The 22,338-nt window shown below is 46.2% G+C and overlaps 1 protein-coding gene across 1 annotated transcript in view; it reads left to right on the forward strand.

Moving 5' to 3' along the window:
* pcbp4 (poly(rC) binding protein 4) overlaps positions 1-22,338 on the forward strand; it is a 100,280-nt gene that overhangs the window by 17,278 nt on the left and 60,664 nt on the right. Inside the window, exon 2 of the mRNA XM_069515221.1 lies at positions 16,212-16,371. The gene's annotated coding sequence lies outside the window, so the exon portion shown is untranslated. The remainder of the gene's footprint in view (positions 1-16,211; positions 16,372-22,338) is intronic.

A 22,338-nucleotide genomic window follows, 5' to 3' on the forward strand; every position in this document is an offset into this window, starting at 1 on the left:
GTTCATTACAAACACGTGCAGATCCAAAAATAGACTTGGCAAAAACAAGGAGTGTAACACAGAGTGTTTCTGAAGAGTGTGAATCACTGGCAGCAGGAGATGGAGACAGATCGGTGCAACCAAACAACGGGGCCGGCTCTCCTATTAACGTCTTGTTAAATTTTAAGTGCAGCTCCGACTCAGACGACTTCTATCAACCTGTCTCCACTGTCGACTTTATCACCTGTTTACTGAGCGAGCTGCAAGGACAACAACTGTCTGTGTGTCATCAGATACAACCTCCGACTCTTCTCTTGATTCCTGCATAATGTACTTACACATAGTGTGTGTGTGTGTGTGTGTGTGTGTGTGTGTGTGTGTGTGTGTGTGTGTGTGTGTGTGTGTGTTGCAGTGTAACAGGCCTTGTGCAGTAGTTTATAAGGTTTATTTGCAGGTTTATGTGGTGGCGACGAGCCTGCATATATTTCAGCAGGAAATGAGGTCATTACATCCTCCCCCAACTCCACACACACACACACACACACACACACGCACACACACACCGGCATGAGGTTGCATACTTAAACAATGACACCTCCAAACAGATGTCTGTAATTTATATGGATAATCATTAATCCCAAAACAAACAACACCCACACACACACCCTGCATCACTGTCTCTAACACTGTCTGACACACACACACACACACACACACACACACACACACACACACACACCTGTCTCTCCATGCAGTTAGAATAATATTTCCAATGTTCCGTGTTAATAATCTGAGGTCGAGGTAAAAGGATTGAACTCTGTGTTAAAGCTGATGTAACCTGACAGCTTGATACTGGAACTTTCTCTGTTTCCAGAGACGATGACACTAAATGATGTGATATATTTTCGATATGACACAAAAGGCCGGAAGATATTTTACAATAAGACGAGATGTGATGATGTAATAGCAACTGATGTTTATATGATACACGATCGGATGTAATTGATATGAAATGAAATAATATGAAGCTGTACGTTAAAGTATGTCAAAATATACAATACCATGAAATATGATTTGATACTACAGGATATATAATACAATTAAATATCATGTGAAGTGATGCAATGTGGAGCAAGACGATAACATTTTTAATAAAATAAACGTTGTAATTACAATATAATGAAACAAAACATGATATGAAACGATATAATTTAATGAAATATGAGACCAAACGATTCAAACATTCACATTAGTCTCGGACCAGCACAAACACCGTTTTGTGGTCGGTGAGGGTTCGGGAGGAAATCGAGGGAAAACAAAACGAACAAAACGTCTTTCCCTCGCACAGAAGCTCTGCGTCCGTCTGCTGTTTTACCTCCTCGGCCTTTTGCTGGCGTCTGAATTTCAGGAGGCTGAAGTGGAAACTTCAACAATGCTCTCTCTTGTTGAAGTGGCCTTTTCCAACACAAGGCCTCTGTCGCTCTGCTCCGTCAGGAATGTCCCCTGCAGTGGAATGAAGGGGGAGAGCGACAGAGACAGAGACAGAATGAAAAGAGAGAGAGAGGAAGGAAAGAATCCGCGGAGGAGAGGACGGACGGAGAGATGGACATGTGCCAATATCAAGTGCTCATAGACCTCAGACTGTAAATAAAGATGGACGACACAACGGCTCCCTAAAGTGAAGCCGAAGCATCTCAATCGCCCCCTGGTGGCTGACTGCAGTACAGCTCATAAACCTCATCCTCCATGTTAGCAGACGGGACATGGACCAAAGCTCGTTTTCATCTCTCTGATGTTTGTCCACGTTTCTCATCAGTTATTTGATGATTGACAGCTGACACTGACTCGGGATTGGTTGAGCGCATGTATGGGCGGGACCTTGATACCTGTTCACCATCGCTGTTCCTCCATCAGAGGAGTTCCTGTTGCTAAGCAACCAACTGCAGAGGAGACTACTTCCTGTTTACACCACATGACCAGTGTGGGTGAGCGGTCATGTGACGTGTGTTCGTGTGGACGGGGGTTGTTTGAGTTTTTAAATGTACAGTGTCAATGTGGATGTAGATGTGGAGCAGGACACAGATGAGACGGGTGGAGACAGGAAGTCAGCTGGTTGTTTCACTGTTGTCCCTTTAAGACATAAAGTCCAGGATGACTTATGAATGACAGAGGTTAAAGAAGGATGGTGAAGGAGCAGAGAAAGAAGGACTGAGATCGATCAGCGGGGTTGATGCGCCCAGTGGACCATTAAACTGGGTGTCAGAGACAGGGTTTCTGCCAGCACCCCCCCCCCCGAGCAGCCCATAAAACACCCGGAGCCTTTGTGTGCAGGCAGACCTCTGACTGGAGAGCAGGCGGGGGGGAGACAAACAAATACACAAAGAGAAGAGATGCCATTAGAGCAATGATGCAAAAATCATAAATAATTCATCAGACTTTCATTCAGTGAAAAACTCTAAGAGCAACACGAGAAGATGTAGGTTACTTATATATTTGTTCACTGCATCACACTGTGGAACGTTTAATGGAGGAACACTGTGACCTTCTGTGACGGGAGAACCTGAAACATCAGGAGAACATCAGGAGAACATCAGGAGAACAACAAGAGAACATCAGGAGAACATCAGGAGAACATCAGGAGAACATCAAGAGAACATCAGGAGAACAACAGGAGAACAACAAGAGAACAACAGGAGAACATCAGGAGAACATCAAGAGAACATCAGGAGAACAACAGGAGAACAACAAGAGAACAACAGGAGAACAACAGGAGAACATCAGGAGAACATCAAGAGAACAACAGGAGAACAACAAGAGAACAACAGGAGAACAACAAGAGAACATCAAGAGAACAACAGGAGAACAACAGGAGAACAACAAGAGAACAACAGAAGAACAACAAGAGAACAACAAGAGAACAACAAGAGAACAACAAGAGAACATCAAGAGAACATCAAGAGAACAACAGGAGAACAACAAGAGAACAACAAGAGAACAACAGAAGAACAACAAGAGAACAACAAGAGAACATCAAGAGAACAACAGAAGAACAACAAGAGAACAACAAGAGAACATCAAGAGAACATCAAGAGAACAACAGGAGAACAACAGGAGAACATCAAGAGAACAACAAGAGAACATCAAGAGAAGAACAAGAGAACAACAGGAGAACATCAAGAGAACATCAGGAGAACAACAAGAGAACAACAGGAGAACAACAAGAGAACATCAAGAGAACAACAGAAGAACAACAAGAGAACAACAAGAGAACATCAAGAGAACAACAAGAGAACATCAAGAGAACAACAGGAGAACATCAAGAGAACAACAAGAGAACATCAAGAGAACAACAGGAGAACATCAGGAGAACAACAAGAGAACATCAGGAGAACAACAAGAGAACAACAGGAGAACATCAGGAATGTGTGTGTGTGTGTGTGAGAGAGAGAGATCAAGTCGGTCAGAGAGGAAATGGGGACAGACACTGAGGAGAGAGAGAGAGTTACATCAGCCGTCGTACACTCAGCTCTATTATCACCTGTCAAAATGTCCTCACACACACACACACACACACACACACACACACACACACACACACACACACACACACACAGTCTGAGACATCTTGTGTCTCAGAATAAATTCCTCAGTCGACACTGAACTCAAACCCAGGAGCAGTTTAGATCTGAGTTTTTTAGATTTGAGTTTTTTAGATTTGAGTTTTTTAGATTTGAGTTTTTTAGATTTGAGTTTTTTAGATCTGAGTTTTTTAGATCTGAGTTTTTTAGATCTGAGTTTTAGTCACGTTGGTCTCGATGTTGTAATAAACGTTCTCGCTCACTGTGACTGATTCTACAACGTTCTGCCTGAACCGTAAAAACTACGATAACAGTAAGAATATCTTTTCGTCGCTACTGAAGTGATGATGTCGTTAAGTCTCTGCTGGGGAACACGTGTCATCATCACAGTCTGGTGAAGCAGGTGAGACAGGAAGTGATGTCAGGTTGTGTCTGATGAAACGAACACCGATGATGTAATCAGTTCAACACGTGGCCTGAAGTTGAAGCTGCACCGTGTCATCGTGTTAACGAGCTGCATCGCTCTCATTATATTTATGTTTTATTGTCGACACTCGTTTCTCTGAAAACTTCTCACGTCCCTCGACTGAGCTCCTTCATCTGCTCATCAAAAAACCTTCCGTCTAAAAAACGTGACTTAAACTGGATAAAAAGTCACGTTTGTCTCAAACACGACGCCGACACATGCACAGAGAGGACATGACGCCACCAACAGGCGACCAAGTGAAACACAGCTTCGATTAAAACAAATCTTCCGCTCTTCTTTCATTCTCTTCAGCTTTCATCCTTCATTATATTTCATGTTTGTTTTTGAACTTATGAGTGTGTGTTCAGCTGTGATGTTGTTTACCTCTACTTGAACCCGTGTGTGTGTGTGTGTGTGTGTGTGTGTGTGTGTGTGTGTGTGTGTCGGTGTGTGTGTGTGTGTGTGTGTCGGGGTAAGTAGGCCACCTGATCCCCTGCTGAATAATTGATGTCCAGTCAGAGAGGGAGGGAGGGAGGGAGGGAGGGAGAACAATGCTGATGATGGCAGGATGACAGGATGACAGAAAGCGTGAAAAGGAAGAGATGTATTTTAAAAGCATGGCACGCTGCCTATAGAGAGGACGCCATGGAAGAGAGTGTGTGTGTGTCTGTGTGTGTGTGTGTGGGGGGGGGGGGGTCTCATCGTGACAATGGAGCCAGGGGATGGAGAGAAGGAGACTCGGCTTCATGTGAGGTCTGAGAGAAGGAGGGAGGAGAAACAGAAGAGAGTGAAGGTGTGAAAAGAGACATCAACAAACAAACTACAAGAACTTGTCTGACTCATACTCCCACAATGCCTCTGTCTCGTCTGATAATTGCGCCCTGGTCGTTTCCCGAGTCGCTCTGTTGGAGCGGAGGAAAGTGTCGCTCCTGATATTTGGTTGAGAGAGTGAAGGTGTGAACGGTTCCTCCGTGAAGCAGGTTTGTTGATTCTGCTGCTTCACACTGGACTCATCGTGTTTCTCTCCTCCCTGCCGCTCCTCTGCTGCTCTTCACCTCCTCTCATCCTCCCTCGTTTAATGCCCCTCCTGCCCGTCTGGCCTGTTTCCTCCCAGCTTCTCGTGCGCTCCATCCTGCTCTTCTCTTTTTCTGTTTCCCATCCATCACAGAGCAGAGACGAGTCGTCGCTCGTGTCCCCTCCACTCCTCTGCTTCCTCTTCTTTATCTCTGCTCGCTGCAGATTGTCTTCACGTTGTTGTTCCTCTTTATTACCTCATCCGACACCTGCATCCTCTCCTCTCATTTTCTATCACTCTTCCTCCCACCTCCCTCCTCATCGACTCCCTCTCTTTGGGTTTCACACTCTGTCTTCTTTTGTTCGACAATCCGATCATGTGTCCCCCCCCCCCCCCCCCCCACTTGACCCGCCTTCTCTTCTTTATCTTATTTCACCGTAGAAAACATCGTCCACGTCCTCTGTCATTTTTCGTCCTTTCTCCTTCCCCGTGTTAGTTTGTCTCGTTTTTCTTTGCAGAACTTTCAGAATCTTCTCACTTTCAGCCTCATCCTCGCTTTTATGTCTTTTCTCTGCCTCCCCCCATGCAGCATGTCCTCCCTCTCTTATTCATACATGCAGGCTGTAGCTTCCACTCTCCTGTCACTTTTTCTAATCTCTTTAATTCACTCTTTCCGTCTTTCTGTCAACCTCCGTCTCTCCTTAGCGTTTTCTCAAAATTCTTTTTGTTCTCTAACAGCTCTCCCGTTCCTCCTCTGGCTGTCTCTCTCTCTCCACACCTCCGCTCATCTCTCCTTCTCTTCGTTTACAAGATCCTGTGAGACGTCGCTGTGCTCAACCCAAGCACATGAATGTTAACTACGCTTCCACTTAACGTCTGTGGTGTGTGGGACGAGGGGAAGATCAAACCTGGGTGAGGTTCCTCTCGCTCTCCACCTCCAGGCTGAGGAAGAGACGTTGCTGATAATGAGACAGAGGAGCTGAGCTGCGTCTGTAGAACTGTTTAGTGTTGAAAAGGTTTTTAAATGTGAGACTGTGATCGAGTCCCTTTTGTTCAAATACTCAGAAGTAGAGTAGTGACAACCTGAAACGTCACAGCAGCACGATATGTCGTCTTTCAATACGAACATTTTTCAGATAAAACTGGTTTTATTTGTTTTTATCGGGCATCACAGAGGTTTGAGCGACCGGTCTTCAAATGGAGCCTCGGGAAGATTCAGCCCCTGAGATCACCACTGTGGACCAGGGGACATTCACTGTGTCCTCGTCTGACCTCGTCTACACTACTGCTGCTACTACTACTACTGTTACTACTACTACTACTACTACTGCTACTACTACTACTACTACTACTGCTACTACTACTACTACTACTACTGCTACTACTACTACTGCTACTACTACTACTACTACTGCTACTACTACTACTACTACTACTGCTGCTACTACTACGGTTGTTACTACTACTACTGCTACTACTACTACTACTACTACTACTACTACTGCTACTACTACTACTACTACTACTGCTACTACTACTACTACTGCTACTACTACTACTACTACTACTACTACTACTACTGCTACTACTACTATGACCGTGACCATGAATCCATTCTAGGTACAAAGAGTGCCCTGGAGTTTTTTAATTTAACGTATATCTGATATTTTAGCCCATGTCCCATCTACTAACATGAAGGAGGAGGGGTTTATGACCTATCCTGCAGCCAGACACCAGGGGGCGATCCAGACACATGTGGGTCATCTTTATTTACAGTTCTTGGTAAACTCAGTGACGTAACACGAGTCCGTCCACTTCCTAATTCCACTGTTCCACATTTGGCTGCAGTTCACCTAGAGGGCGGTAGAGAGGTGTGAGTGACATCATCAGTCTTTATTCCGAGTCTTTGATCAGGAAACGAGGGGCGTGGCTTAGAACCACGATTTGACAGAGATGAATTCGTGAAGACGGTACATTTGAGCCAAGATGGCGTCCTCAATAACTTTGTCTTGAAGTCACATTGATGAATGGTCCACACCTGAGTTCACAGAAGCTCTGAGGGACACGTCACGCGTGAAACATGCTTCTCTCTGAGCGTCACTGGAGAAACCGGAGCAGCGTTTCAGCAGCGTCAGCGTTCAACAATAACACAGTGAGACATCCATCACAGAGCAGAACACAGCCCTGACACAAGATGTTGAACTTTAAGTGCGGGACACGACGGGACCGGAATAATCTTCCTGTCGTGATTAATCACTTCCTCTAATTGCTCTCTCAACCTACAAGTGTAATCTACAGCCCGAGCTCAACAGGTTGGGCCGTCTCCTCTGAGGGCGGCTGGGACTCGTCCTGACAAATGGACGAAATCACAAACTGAATTACAGACGAGGGGGAGCAGGGTCGGACGGAGACGCTGCACTGAGGGAGAGTCACGGCACAGAATGATGATGAGGATGATGAGGATGAGGAAGAGTTTGTGAGCATTCAGAGGGGGATTAGTGTGGAGTTTTGAATATCAGAGCTTCTTAGAATTCAGATTTGTCTCATCCATCGAGACGCAGCAGTGAGACTCTGTTTCCAGACATGAAAAAGTCTCATTATCCACAACAGCCTGTTTGGTCTTTTTATGATGAAACGTTAAAACAAGACAAATATCAGATTATGATCTCAATGATCAGAGTCTGTGGACGAGGGGTCCGGAACGTGAGACACATGTCTCCCTGACATGTGTCTCACGTACAAATATAATGTTGCAAAAGTAAAAACAAGGAGTATTTGAATTATCTCGACTTGTCAAATCATTCCTCCTCACAATGTCCTACATTTTGTTCTAAGTATGATTGTCACATAATAAGACTGTTTGGGCAATTACCACAGCTTTCATAAGGGAATTACTTCTGCACGCCATTAAAATGAAGCAGAGAAAATAATTGCGTCTTTTTCCCCTCAACGGTCCCTTGCTCCCCATGTCTCTCTGTTTCGTTTTTCTCTAAGAATCTGTCTCACATGCAGATGCACACACACACACACACACACACACACACACACACACACACACACACACACACACATCCATAGAAATGTATTTGAAATTGCAAATAGCTAAGAAGCGTAAGCCTCTTGCGTCTCTGGGGAGACGAGACTCGGATTCAAGGTTCTCTCTTTGAAAAACAATACGCTTATTATGGCATTTTGCCTGCGGGGGAAATTGCTTCCTCCTCTCCTCTCACTCTCTTTTCTGCGCTCCCTCCATTTGGCAAAGATGATTTAAGGGCTTGTTTAACACAGTCAGAAGCATCTTTGCTTCGCAGAGCACATGTTTGTGTGTGTGTGTGTGTGTGTGTGTGTGTGTGTGTGTGTGTGTGTGTGTGTGTGTGTGTGTGTGTGTTTTGCTGCAGTGTTGAATACATCTCCCTCACTTGAGCCTGTGTGAGTGTTTCCTTGCGTCACTATAGTGAACAATTTGAATTAAACCTTCTCTGAAGACACGAGCAGAACGTTCAGTGAGGATATAACCTTTGTCCGCCTCTCCTCCTCTCTGCTCCTCCTCTCTGCTCCTCCTCTCTGCCGAGGGACGCCGTTTCCCTTTATTTGCATTCCGGCGGAAATGAAAAATAGCACAGAGACAGCCGCCGAGTCGACACCACCAGTAAACACATTTCAGGTCCGAGCTGCTGCACGAATCCTGCTCATCATACAAACATGACAACATGAATCCCCCCCGACCCCACACCTCGTCTGATCTGAGACGCTGACGAGGAAACTTTCAAAGCTGCTTCTCGTAGGGTTGAGATTTGAACACAGCAGCTGCTTGTTTCACCACGTTACAGTAATAAATTAATAAAAAAGTAATAAAGACCTGATTCATTCAGATCCATTTCAGATATTTCAGTCAGAACTCATCAGGGTCGGTGTGAGGTTCGTTTTTATTTTCACTATAAATACAGATCAACACAAACTCACGCTGCTCATGGGGAACTGTTGAGTTTCTCTATGATTAATACAAATGTTCCTGGAGATAATGTTTGTTAGAATCTGGCACAAGACAGATAATAATAATTAAAAGAGCTCGTTCTTGTCTCACTGAAGTTTCTGATCACTTTGGTTTGAGTCACTGATTTAAAAACAAGCTCACACGTCATGATTGACAGCTGACGCTGACTCACCGAGTTTGTTTCCGCGTGCTCGTCTCAGATTATCACCGTTCATCAGCTCGTTATTTTCGCTTCCCTTATTGTGGAAGTTCTTTTTCATCCCGTGTTTCTCAAACAGCTTCAGGTGTTTCACCACCGGCGCCGACTCTTCTGCATGAAGCTGCGGAGAACCAGACAGATTGTGATCAGATTTGTGATCCGGCCGAGTGAGACGCATACATCAGCATGAGAGTGAATGAAGGAGTAGTAGATGTGGATTTGACCCTGATGTGAGACACAAAGTGTAGCAGGGTCTTATCGGGACGTAGCCTCCACTAGAAGACATTAACTGTCCCCACCGACGTCAAGAACACCAGAGATCGAACGTATCAACAGGTTCCATCATCGCAGCGGTTTCACACTAAATGAAGATCCTCTGATAAACAGGCGACCAGGAGCTTCTGACTCTTCAGGGTTTCTTTACGTGGACTTGATTATTAATAATAATTCACACAATCCCAGATGTCCATAACTCCGATACTGAGAACATACAAAACACTGCCTGCTCGTTTGGATGATTAGAAAGTGTCTGGGCCGAGGTTTGTGTCAAGTGTCAGATACGTCTTCTGCCATGAGGAGTGTCTCAATCAGAAGTGAGGGATGATGGGAGTTGTAGTCTTCTCCTGGTTACGGCTCCTTCAGCGTCGATGGTTCAGGAGGTTTTTATCTGCAGCTGAATTCTCCTCAGATTTCAGTAGATTTAAAAGTTACAGACTGAACCTTTAGTTCAGACGCTTGATTGAAATGAAGGAGTTCGTCTCAGGTAGAGTCTAAAAGTCTTTTCCTCCGTCCCTCCTGCTGCTTCCTGTGACAGGCTCATTTACCTGCAGGGTGGGTGGGGGGGCGGCAGATATACAGAGGGGGTAATTGAGGGCAGACTCACCTAAGTGACCCTCAGCCTCGTCCTCAGGACGCTCTCTGCCTGACACACTTGTTATTAAAGAGGATTTTAGCTCCTCGCTGCTCCCGTGTGATTTGCTCCGGTGTAATAAACGCAGAATAGTTCTGTCGTGGGTCTGAGCTGCTCTCTGGAAATGACCTGGAATAAATCAGCGCTTGAAGAACAGTTTGCACAGTCAGAATAAATAAAGATGGGACAACTCGAGTGTTTCTGGTCAGTTTGAATTAGCTGTTTAAACCGTCTGAGACGTCATGATTGACAGCCGGAGACGTGTTGTCTTTGTCCTGCTTGGTCCCAGATGCAGTGGGTTCAGCAGGATGTTCCAGACCTTCCTCTTCCCATCCACACTTTCCACGTTCTTCCTGGCTGAACCCTGGGTCGCTCCCAGGCCTGATGGGATATGTAGTCCCTCCAGTGAGTTCTCGATCCACCCATAGCAGCTGGTTGTCCCTGGTTGACGTCCAGTGGAAGGACAGGATATCTACTCTACTCTGAACACTGAACACTTCAGGGGTCTGTATGTACGACCTGGTTCTTTCGGTCACTGCTCCTGACCACTGGTGAGCCGGAACACAGATCGACTCAGCTTCATCTTCAGCAACGCTCCGGTACCTTCATTACTGCTGACACCGACCTGCCTGTTCGTCTCCTGCTCCATCGTCTCCTCCTCCACCAACCTGGAGAGAGTGATCCTCTGTTTCCACGGCCTCGGGCTCAAAGGTGCTGATTCTCACCTCGCCCGCTCGGCGACCGCTGGAGGTCACGACCTGATGAAACCATCAGAACCACATTGTCCGCTGAAGGCTCTCACATCTCTGGTTCTAAAGACCGATGAGGATTAAAACTCGCTCAGACCCGTAGAAGACGAAGGGGAATTCACCGGCAATGAATGTGAGTTTATTTGCATCGTGTTGCAGCCGAATGGAAACAGACGAGAAGTAAATCAACACAAACGTCTCGTTGTGCAGCTCTGATTCCTCCACATTCTGTAACGACGGCGATTAGCTGCTGAAACAAGCAGCTGCAGAAGCACCCAGGACACATTAGGAGCAAATTGAAACGTGAGTGGTTAAATCACTTCAGGAGCGTCCTCATGTTATGTTCGTGTAGAGACATTAATCCATTCATCCGTCCCGCGTGTCCAACAACACTCCTGGGACGCATTGAAATCACATGATCAATGACGCCCCTCTCACTCTCATGTAAATCAGGACCGGACCCGGGATCCTTGTGACTGATTATCATTTTCTTTAGCGGCAGATTCCATCGCTCACTCTGCAGTCGTGTGGTGTGTTTCACATTTTATGTTCACAAAATGGAAATTTAATCTCAATCCAGTGACACAGAGATTCATCATCTGATTATTAATCCAGTGCGGCGGTTGAATCACACCAGGACACGGTCGTCACAGGAAATCATCAACTCAAACCCTCACAAGCAGACGGAACTTCAGCTGCCGAAGATAAAAAGTGAAGAAATGAATAGAAACATAAACCATTAAAAGCTCAGAAACCATTAAACAAATGGATGAAATCATCCATGAATATTAGTGTACATTATTTCCACTTTGCATTTCTCCCATATTTATTATGACTTGTTGACTGATGTCTTTATGCTAATGAGGGGGCTGTCCTTCAAAGTCAATCGATCCTCTGACTGACTGAACTCAGATTTCAACAGATTTAACGTTTTATATATAAATCACTGTCTACGTTTCCCTTTAATATGATTTCTTATTCATCTAGTCTTCATTTTTCTATTGAGCCATTTATTCACTTCTATTCTTGCCAGTTTCGGGCGTCCACAGTTTCCTGTCTGGATCAAAACACACGTCCACAGATGATTTTTAATCTCTGAAACATTCTTCGTCAAAAAAACTCTTTTTCTTCCTCGTGTTAAACGTCTTTTTCTCTCAGATCATTTCTGAAGTTCTTCTGTGGCACTTTGTCACCGAGACTCATTCATCCGTCTTCCGTTAGTCCTGCAGTTACCATGGCAGCCTGTCGCTCATCGGACGTTACGGAACAATTGCCTGTCTAGATTTTTTTCCTTCTACACCAGAGTTCAACAGCTTCAGTTAAATATTGTCGGGCGAAGAATAAAACCAATAGTTTTAAAACCTCACTTGATTGATATGAGAAGTAACGAAGCAGCACACGAGTCCCACTGGCTGTGATGCAACACTTACATGTTCGTGCAGCGAATCAATAGAGAAGAAAATCCTGAGAGAGCTGAGCGTCTTTCTCACGACCTTGAGTTTGAGTTTTTAAAACGCATCCGGACCGTAGACGTTCACAGACACAGGAAACTACACCTGTACAAATATGAAGAGTTGGTTTCACACTTATTTTTATTATTATTCCTCCATCAGAGGAGGTGGAGTCGTTTTCTATAGAAACTACCAGAGGAGTCGCCCCCTGCTGGTCACTACGCAGAAGACAGGTTTCACTTTCTGAACTCGGAGTCTACGAACATTTTCACAAACAGTCTGTAGGTTTTTTTTTGGGCTGAAGACAGAACATAGAAAAATACATGAATCCATAAATATTCTCAAACACTGTTTCTCACATTTATAATAATCAACACACAAGTTTTATAAATGACCTTCGCTCAGTGAGGAAGAAGAGGAAGAGGAGGAGGAGGAGGAAGAGGAGGAGGAGGAGGAGGAAGAGGAGGAGGAAGAGGAAGAGGAAGAGGAGGAGGAAGAGGAAGAGGAGGAGGAAGAGGAGGAGGAAGAGTTGGATCTGTGTGAGCCTGAATGTGAGGATGAGCTGTGAATCTGGGTCTCACATCTTTTCTCTTTTCTGGAAAACACACACATACACACACACACACACACAAAATGAGAGCTTTTCTCAATGACACATCCCCACCTAGAGGTGATGAAAGTAATTGCACCTATATTATTTGTGTATATATGTGTGTGTGTCTGTGTGTGTGTGTGTGTGGGGGGGGGGGGCAGCATGCAGCAGCAGGGTGACACAACACAACAGCGGCTTCATAAAGTGTGTGTGACTGATCCTGAAGCAGTGCTGAGCGTGTGAGTCTCACCATGATTCACTTAAGTGCTTGATCCAAACAAACACCAGAGCAGGTTCGTGGATCCACTGAGGAGCTTCTGACTCGTGGTTCTTTGTCAGCAGAGTGAAACTATAACATCCATCCTGATGAAATGAATCGGACTTATTTCGAGGCTCGATGTTTCTGAGTGGAACTGATTTGGTGCCGTTTGATTGAATTTGAGGAACTGTTGGTTTCAGATCCACTGAGTGAAACAAACACTTTCATGAACTTTGGGTCAAGAGAGAAATCAGAGGCAGAAACTTTTTTGTGAAATAGGATATTTTCAACATTTGCTCTGATTTCTCAGAGGATGGTTCATGGATCTTAATGAAAAAAATCAGAGGCTGATATCTGAGCGTGTAATTTGTCGAAGATTGGAATAAAAATCCAGAGAATTTAATTGTGGTGTCATCAGGAGACGTTTTAAATTTCAGGGATTCGACCATTTGTTTTTTTCAACTGCTCTTTCTATTAAAGACGTTTAATCAGTTTAATTCTGAAAGAAACAACATTAGATTCCTAGAAATGATTAAAAAGCTTTAGACAAAGACAGAAAATAAATATTTTGACCACGAGAAAAGTAACACGTGAAAAAGAAAAGTTTGTTTTAGAATCATTACGTGAGAAGCTCTGATCCTAATTAAAGCGCTGCACTGATACGGAGCTGGAGCCTAATCTTGAGTTGGTTTCTTACTTTCCCACCGAGTGGAGCTGAGCTGGTGGAACAGACGCTCATGAGACTCACGCTCAGATTCACCTGATAGTTCTCTGCAGCTTCATCACGTTCAGTAAAGTTTCAAATGTTGATCAACTCTTCAGGAGATGAGAGTTTTCTCCCCGACAGCAGGACACAGTGTAAATAATGTTACCGTGGTGATGATGATGATGATGATGGATCTCACAGGAGCGAGGCAGCGAGGGGAAGAGAGTGGGGGAGTGACGGGACATAAAAGGGGGAGGTGGGAACACGAGGAGCAGAGATGGAGGTAAGACAAAGGACAAGATGAAGAAGAATGAAGGTAGAAAGAAGAAACACTGGAGGCAATGGAACAAAAGGAAAGAGGAGCAGGAGGGAGGGAGACGACCAGAGACACTGGAAAGAATTTAAAGACAGAAAGTCGCTGATTTGAAAAAGAACCTGGAGGGAAGATAAAGTGCAGACGTGTTTGAAGTCACGTGGGGTTAATGAAGACTGGCTAGGCGTGTGCTATGCATGTGTGGGGCGTCGTGATGTCACGTGACTGACGACTCACAACGATGTTTAATAATGATGATGTTTTGGATAAACTGCCCTGGTGGTGGCGCTAGAGGGGACGTCTGAGTGAGGACACGAAGGTCTGAGTTACAGTCTGTCCACTCGTTGTTGAGACACAAAAACAAAGACCTCATGGTCGTGTTAGAGGAAACGTCACGTTATCTCATGAAGTGATGTCACGTCATCGATGGATCCAACGGTTGTAGAAAACAGTGAAACGTCTGGAGTCACTTCAGAGAACGAGTAACGATCAAGTGCAGAAATGTACCAATCTAAAAATATCATTCAAAGCATCAGAGGTAACAGACGCTCGTCTCTGCAGCGGCGGCGTCTTTCATCCGTCCTCCAGCCACAAAGACAGAAGACGGATCTGTGAGCGTAAGATCCAGGTCCCTTCAAAGAGCCGTAACTCATCTCTGCTGAGTGAATGGAAACTTTGACCTGCTGCCACCTCACGACCGACCAGGGACACGCTTCTGTTCTCTGCAGCTGGAACATCTGCGTCCGACATCCAGCTGAGAGACGTTTCCGCCTGGACCCGATAAAGAAGAGATGGATGTGTCTGAGTCGAACTGTGTCCAACGTTGAACTCTGGAAACACATCACGTGACCACGGATGCTGCCGTGAACAGGAAGTGTTGGTTGTTGCAGATCAGTAACATCTGGTCTCCTCCACATGTAAACAGCTGTGTGATGTCAGCAAAGACAACAGGGACACTTTGATTCTTTGAATGAAGAGAAACTCTGTGAAGCCGCCACCTCGGCCTCCAGCGTCGATTCTCGCAGCCTGTCGTTGTATTAGCATCGTCTCCCCGCTGCCCTGCTCGAAGTGAAAAGGGGAGAGCGGGTGATTCATACTCGACGGAGCCAAGTGCACAGAAAGGACCGACACCACCTGAAGGCGTCGGGCTGGTTTTCCGTCCTGTGGGAGTTTCTCAGTGACTGGAGGATGAATCCCAGGGAAGTGGTTCACTGTGCGTTACAGAGGATTCATTTCATCTCCTCAGATTCTTCCATTAAATCTGTGCCACTTTATTCACCTTGTGTCTCATCACATATTAAAGAAGACGTTTGTCCTCTACTGTGTTTTTACAGGGTTTAGTTCCCTCTGGGGACACCTAGTGGCCAGAGGCATAATGTTCGTGTCCCCCTCTCGTGAACACGATATCTGGGAGGGAATTTAAATTTGGTCCAAACATTCACTTGGACTCAAAGATGAACTGGTGGTCGAAGGTCGAGGTCACGTTGAGCTGATGTTCGAGTGATGAGAAGAAACACACGAAGAGAATTTCATCGCACGTCGTCAGTCTGAGCCCTGTGGTGTGCCCTCTACTGGTGACCTCCAGTAACACACACAGTACAGGAACAATAACTTGGCGGCGGCCGGCTGCCTGTACGTGTTCGGGGGGTTAAACAGTAAATATACCACAAGCCTGAGAGTGTTTGTCCTCTTCAACATTTATCAGCTCAAGACTGACAAAGTCAAAGATCACAGTGACCTCAATATATGAAAAATAACTTTATTTACACAGCATCTTTCAAAGCAGACGTACAGACTGACAATCAAACAGCAGGTGCACAAAGGTCAAATTATAATTAGTAAAAAGATAAAACTCTCTAGTTTCAAGCATATTAATATTTAATAAACAATAAAGTGACTGTTCAGAGGTTTAGAAGACGATCCTGAGTTTGTCCACCGAGCTGCTGAACACCTGTTAATCTGTGACTGTGAGGTTTTAGTGTTTGTTCTTCCTCCTGCAGGTTGAGGATGTGGAAGCTGCAGCAGAAATGATTAATGACGCTCTGATGATGTTTTGGCTGTAAATCCACGAGGCTCCTCCGCACGAGAGGAGAGAGGAGCGGATCTGTCAAAGCAGCAATAACACGGAGAGACGAGGGGACGAGGAGGTGGCAGCGCTCGGTAAGAGGAGTCCAATGTTTGCACAAACGTCCTCCTCCAGTGTGTTGACACTGCTCTCAGCAGGAACACATCACAGTTAGTTCTTCATCCAAACTGAACTCACTGAAATGATTCACTGACAAACTCCTGCAGCTGGGAAATAAGGTTCACAGCCCAATACGAATACTAATACTATTACTATTACTAATACTATTACTATTACTGATACTATTACTATTACTATTACTAATACGAATACTACGTCTACATCCAGGCGAGTTCAATACTTGTTTTGTTCAGATATATGAAAGTCAGATGTTTACAGAGTTGAGGAGCTCTGGATGAATTTCACCAGAAAACACTGTCGAGGAAACTCTTTGCTGCTGCACCAGAGAATCAGGTGAATGAGTTAATAAGCTTTAAAATAACCTTCACACCAGAGCCCCCCCCCGGACTCCAGATGAGAGAGAACATCGGCGACTCGCCGCAGTAAAACATGGATGAAAATGAAATTCAGAGAACGTGCAGAGAGCAGGAAGCAGATGTGAGGAACATGTGTCCAGTTCAAACCGACCCAGGGAGGATGTACACCAGGAGCAGTGAGGTGTCACCCAGCTCTGCTCCTGATTAACAATTTACAAGTTAAGATTAGAGACCTCATGAATTATTAACACGGGGCTGAGACACAGAGAGAGGAGGTGAGAGAGAGAAAGGGGGGAGAGCTGCTCATGGAGGGAACGAGGGAGGAGGAAGAGAGAGAGAAGGGGGAGAGAGTCGAGGATTGTTGGACGGAGAGAAGATGATGGTGGATTAGTGAGGGGAGAGCGAGGAGGAACAATGAAGTCACAGGAAACAGGAGAACAGACGACAGGCCTGCTGGGGGACAGAGCTGAGAGAAGAAAGGGAGGGATGGGAGTGTGGGGAAGAGCGAGAGAGAAGAAGTGATCCAGGCTTAGAGCGGCGGAGGAGGGAGACGCAGGGCGAAGGACTCGCTGCTCCACAGGGACTCAGAGAGGAGGAGGGAGGTTTAACTGAGGAGAGACAGCAGACAGGACTGAGGGACAAACAGACGGACAGAAAGACAGGAGGAGAAAATAGAGAGAGAGAACATGAATCATGGAGACGAGAGAGATTCAGTCTGAGGTAGAATATCACTGTGTACTTTTAATGGTACATTTAATAAAGGTAATATATAGAAGAAGTGACTGTATGAAGTATTTTAGTTATAGTGAGACCAGTTCACACACACACACACACACACACACACACACACCTCTTCTTCAGACTCAGTGTTCCAGAAGAAATCCTGTTGATGGTCTTGTGAATAATTTTCAGTGGGTCATATAAAAACATCTGAGTCTCACATTTGTTTCATTATTTAACCTTCGTTAAGTCAGAAAAGTTCATTCAGGGTCGAGTGTTCAGTCCAACACGGAGGCAGCGTCCACGCTAACGACACGTGAACATGTCCAAAGACACTTCCATGACCCGCGTGATGAAAATGTCTCCAGGACGGATAATTAAAAGTGATTTTGAAGGTGATGTGGATGTGATGCTCCTCGTCCCTGGTGGTGATGATGAGGAGCGTCACATTCACGATGAAGCAATAAGCTAAATAATGAACAGGGAGAAAACAAACAAACTGAGGTTTCATTTAGTTTCTGGCAGAGAAATAAGAGCGCGGCACCTGCAGAGCAATTTCACTGTCTCCCACAAGACGAATGTGGGTCGTCCGCACTGAGACACTCAGACGTGTTCACGGTGACACGTTTGTTTTCGGATTGAATCTCCGTGTTATTCATTTCATGCTGGTGATCGTGGGGCTGTGCTGTCAGCGGCGATGACGGTAATCATGACGACGGTAACGTGGAGCGTGACAGTGATTGTGATGAAGAAGGCAATAACGCTAATGACAATGGATGGTGGGAGCATGAAGGAGGAGTGTGAGATAAGTGAGGAGCGGAGATGGATGAATCAAACGCAGCACTACTAAACATCCTCTACGTTGTGACGGCACACCTTCAGAGAATCTAACCTGTGAACTCCAAAAATACACATTGAGTCTGCTCGTCAACAGCAGATATATCACAACCTGCGGCTCCTTACGACACCGTGTGGTGGCGACGTGTCACAGCGGAGCACTGTGTGTTCCCTCAACCGGACGTGAAGATGATTCTCACATCGTCAGCTTCCCGTCGGCTTCTGAGCACCGCACGGCCGCAGCTGAGTTCCACTCCCAACGTCTCTGGGACCTGATGGAGCCCGGAGGACCAATCCTAATAACTCTGACGATCCTCTGACTTACCCTCCGGTGGGTCTGAGAGAAAAGTCTTAACGACGATGAGATGGATGCTGTGGAATGTGGGTCAGACAGATGCGTATCTGCTGCAGGACGGATTTTAACAACGCCGCTGCTCCCTGAGGTTTTCATCCAGTCAGCTGTTTAATTGCTCCAATACTTTGCTCAAAGCTTTTTATGATTAGTTGGTTGGTTTTTATGATTTTACAGATTTCCATCAGTTTCTTATCTGAGGAGGGGCAGCGAGTGAAGCGAGTGAAGCGAGTGAAGTGTCTCTGCTGCAGCAGGAAGTGATTCAGCTCCTCCGGCCTGGACGCAATGATCCGAGCCCAAAGTGGCCACTTGCAAAATAGCACACGTGGCACAAATATCCCAAAACAAGCGTGGAGCTCGTCTGAGGAACATGTGAAGCTCAGACGAGGCGTGATCTGGAGGAGTCGAGATTCTCTTGTGGAGTCGCCTCCTGCTGGTCGTTACACAGAACGCAGGCTTCAGGCACTAACACACGGGCTTCACTTTCTAGTCTACGTCCATTTTTTTCCGTTTATGACATCATGACACCGGAGGAACTGCATTATGGGAACATTTAGGATGTAGGTCATCTCAGCCGTGATGTCAACTACATCTGCTGTTTGTGTTTGTGTGACTTTCTGTCATCGGTCATTTTCCTCCCGGTCGATTCCCTCCTTCTTTCTTCTCCCTGTTTCATCCCCCTCTCTCTCTCTCTGCACCACTCTTCTCTCAGTTCGGCCTTGAGCAGTGATTTGATTCCCACAGGGCCGTGGTGTGGTGGTGTTGTCATGGTGTGGTCGTGGTGTGGTGGTGTTGTCGTGGTGGTGTTGTCGTGGTGGTGTTGTCGTGTTGTCGTGGTGTGGTCGTGGTGTGGTGTGGTGGTGTTGTCGTGGTGGTGTTGTCGTGGTGGTGTTGTCGTGGTGGTGTTGTCGTGTTGTCGTGGTGGTGGTGTGATGGTGTGGTCGTGGTGTGGTCGTGTTGTCGTGGTGGTGTTGTCGTGGTGGTGTTGTCGTGTTGTCGTGGTGGTGGTGTGATGGTGTGGTCGTGGTGTGGTCGTGTTGTCGTGGTGTGGTGGTGTTGTCGTGTTGTCATGGTGTGGTCGTGGTGTGGTGTGGTGGTGTTGTCGTGGTGGTGTTGTCGTGGTGGTGTTGTCGTGGTGGTGTTGTCGTGTTGTCGTGGTGGTGTTGTCGTGTTGTCGTGGTGGTGGTGTGATGGTGTGGTCGTGGTGTGGTCGTGTTGTCGTGGTGGTGGTGTGGTGGTGTTGTCGTGGTGGTGTTGTCGTGGTGGTGTTGTCGTGTTGTCGTGGTGGTGGTGTGATAGTGTGGTTGTGGTGTGGTGGTGGTGGTGTGATGGTGTGGTCATGGTGTGGTTGTGTTGTCGTGTTGTCGTGGTGTGGTTGTGTGTTTGCGGCCGCCTCATCTGAACGTTGTTGTTCAGCCTCTGTGTCACAAACCTTGACTCTTTGATTTATCGTTGGCCGATCACACGCAGAAGCAGCAGCTCATCCTCGTGTGCATGCTTAGTGCAGCCATGCACGCACACACTCAACACACACACTCAACACACACACTCAACACACACACTCAACGCACACACTCAACACACACCTGCAGCACAGACACACACTTCAAAGTCGATTCAACGGAGCGGACTCTTAACGGCTTCAAAGAGGAAGAGGAAGATGTTTTTCACAAACTTTTCTCTTCACAGTTTGATGTTTTTCATTTTTTCCACCAAACGCAGACGACAGGAAACAGGAAACAGGAAACATCACATTTCTCTGTTCTGACACTGAAACACTCACAACCACAGGTGACATCACAACCGCAGGTGACATCACAACCACAGGTGACATCACAACCACAGGTGACATCGCAACCACAGGTGACATCGCAACCACAGGTGACATCGCCCGAGGTGACACGTCTGCACAGTGACTCGTAAAGTTCGAGTCTCGTCTTCGCCTCGTTCTGAGATGTCGTCCTCTCTCTCTCTCTCTCTCTCTCTCTCTCTCTCTCTCTCGGGCTCAGAGAGGTTTCACAGGAAGTAATGACTTTAATGATAATGAGCTTTAGTGTAATAATCTCTTAATAATATATGATTTTACCTGGAAACAGGTCGAGAGCGGCTCCCAGCAGCGTTCAAATGTAAAACCAGAGTCATTACGAGACTTTATGAGAACAAACCCTTTTTAAATCCTCGTAACTTCCACCGGGCGGTTCCACGCGGCCGAGGTGTTCGGAGATGAGCCCGAGGCACAAAGTCCCACCGCAGAGAACAACCGGCCCCGAGTCGCATTCAACCTCCTGATTTCACTGTGAGATTTATTGTGAGAGAAACAGAAGCACCAGCACCAGTGTCAGCAGATACGCAGCAAGGCATGCTGGGTCCCGTGGTTCTCCGCCGGGCTCTTCGCTCTTAACTCTCGAGGTAGCTCTCGTTCTGCTCCCTCTCGGAGTTTTGTGAGAGCGAATCGATCCACTGAGGATGTTTTTTATTTTCATTGGCCCAAGCTGCAGGAGCGCAGCGGGAGTCCGGAGCGACCAGCGTCTCGCTCGAGGACGGTTTCTGTCTCAGCGAGGGTTGAACTCTGACCTGCTCGATGACAATGAGTCCGCAGGTGACATCCCGGGGTCCGCCTTCATCCGAGTTCTGGGGCTTCAGAATAAAAGAAATGCTGAGTGCAGAACAGAAGAAGAACAGAACGTGGAAAGAGGAAGACACTTTTCTACCTTTAACTGCGAACACATCATGACGACGACCTCTTGAACAATTAAAGTCGATGGACGAGTCGGTGGACGAGTCGGTGGATTAAAGCTGCAGCGTCCGTCTCTGTCAACCCTGAAGTTCAAAGGTCGGCTCGTCACCGTGAAGTCATCGAGTTTAAAACTAAAAAACAAGAAATCCAGAAATCTAAAATCACAGGAAGAGAAACTTCCCTCAGAACTCACACTTCCTGTTTCAGTTCTTTTCTTCTGGAGCAGAAACAGATCAAACAGATCTCGTGTGTCATCGTCCGTGAAGAAGCTGAGGATTTTCATTCCAGCAGCTCGAGGACGTTTCTTTAAGTCGACCAGCTGAGATCGAGCTTCCTCCTCGTTACACAGCCTGAAAGAGTTCATCTCCGTCAGGCGGCGCTTGAGATAAACAGCCGCCTCTCGTCTGTGGAGGAGAACTAACGTGCTCCTGTTGTTCCTGTGAGTTCACACGTTCGATTCCTCGTCTCAAATCACCTCGAGTTTGAACAAACACGACTTCCGTGGGCTCGGCTCACTGTTCGTTAGCGTCAGAGAGAACTTTACCATTTAATTCATCTTCATTCTTCACTTTGAATCTTTTTCTCTTGTCATTTGTTTCCGGCCCGTTTGTGTGGAGGTGATTGGTTCTGATCTTTTCTTTGGTTTCCTCCTGCACAGACGTTTGAGCTGACGGAGAAAACACTTTCGACCTTTGACCTTTGTTTCAACTCAACGCTGCTTCTCTCTGCGTCACTGGAACAATCTTCCAAAGAGACTCGGTGTCGACACGGAGTGAGACGGAACAATGAAAACTTAAATTCTCCTCGTCACCAGTTCGTGAGGTTTGTGTCGGAGCTCAGGTGACGAACTGAGCCATGAATCAGCTGCACAACTACACAACATGACAACAACACAACAACACAACATGACAACTACACA

Source organism: Paralichthys olivaceus, chromosome 2, assembly GCF_024713975.1.
Source record: "Paralichthys olivaceus isolate ysfri-2021 chromosome 2, ASM2471397v2, whole genome shotgun sequence".
NCBI classification, from domain to species: Eukaryota; Metazoa; Chordata; class Actinopteri; order Pleuronectiformes; family Paralichthyidae; genus Paralichthys; species Paralichthys olivaceus.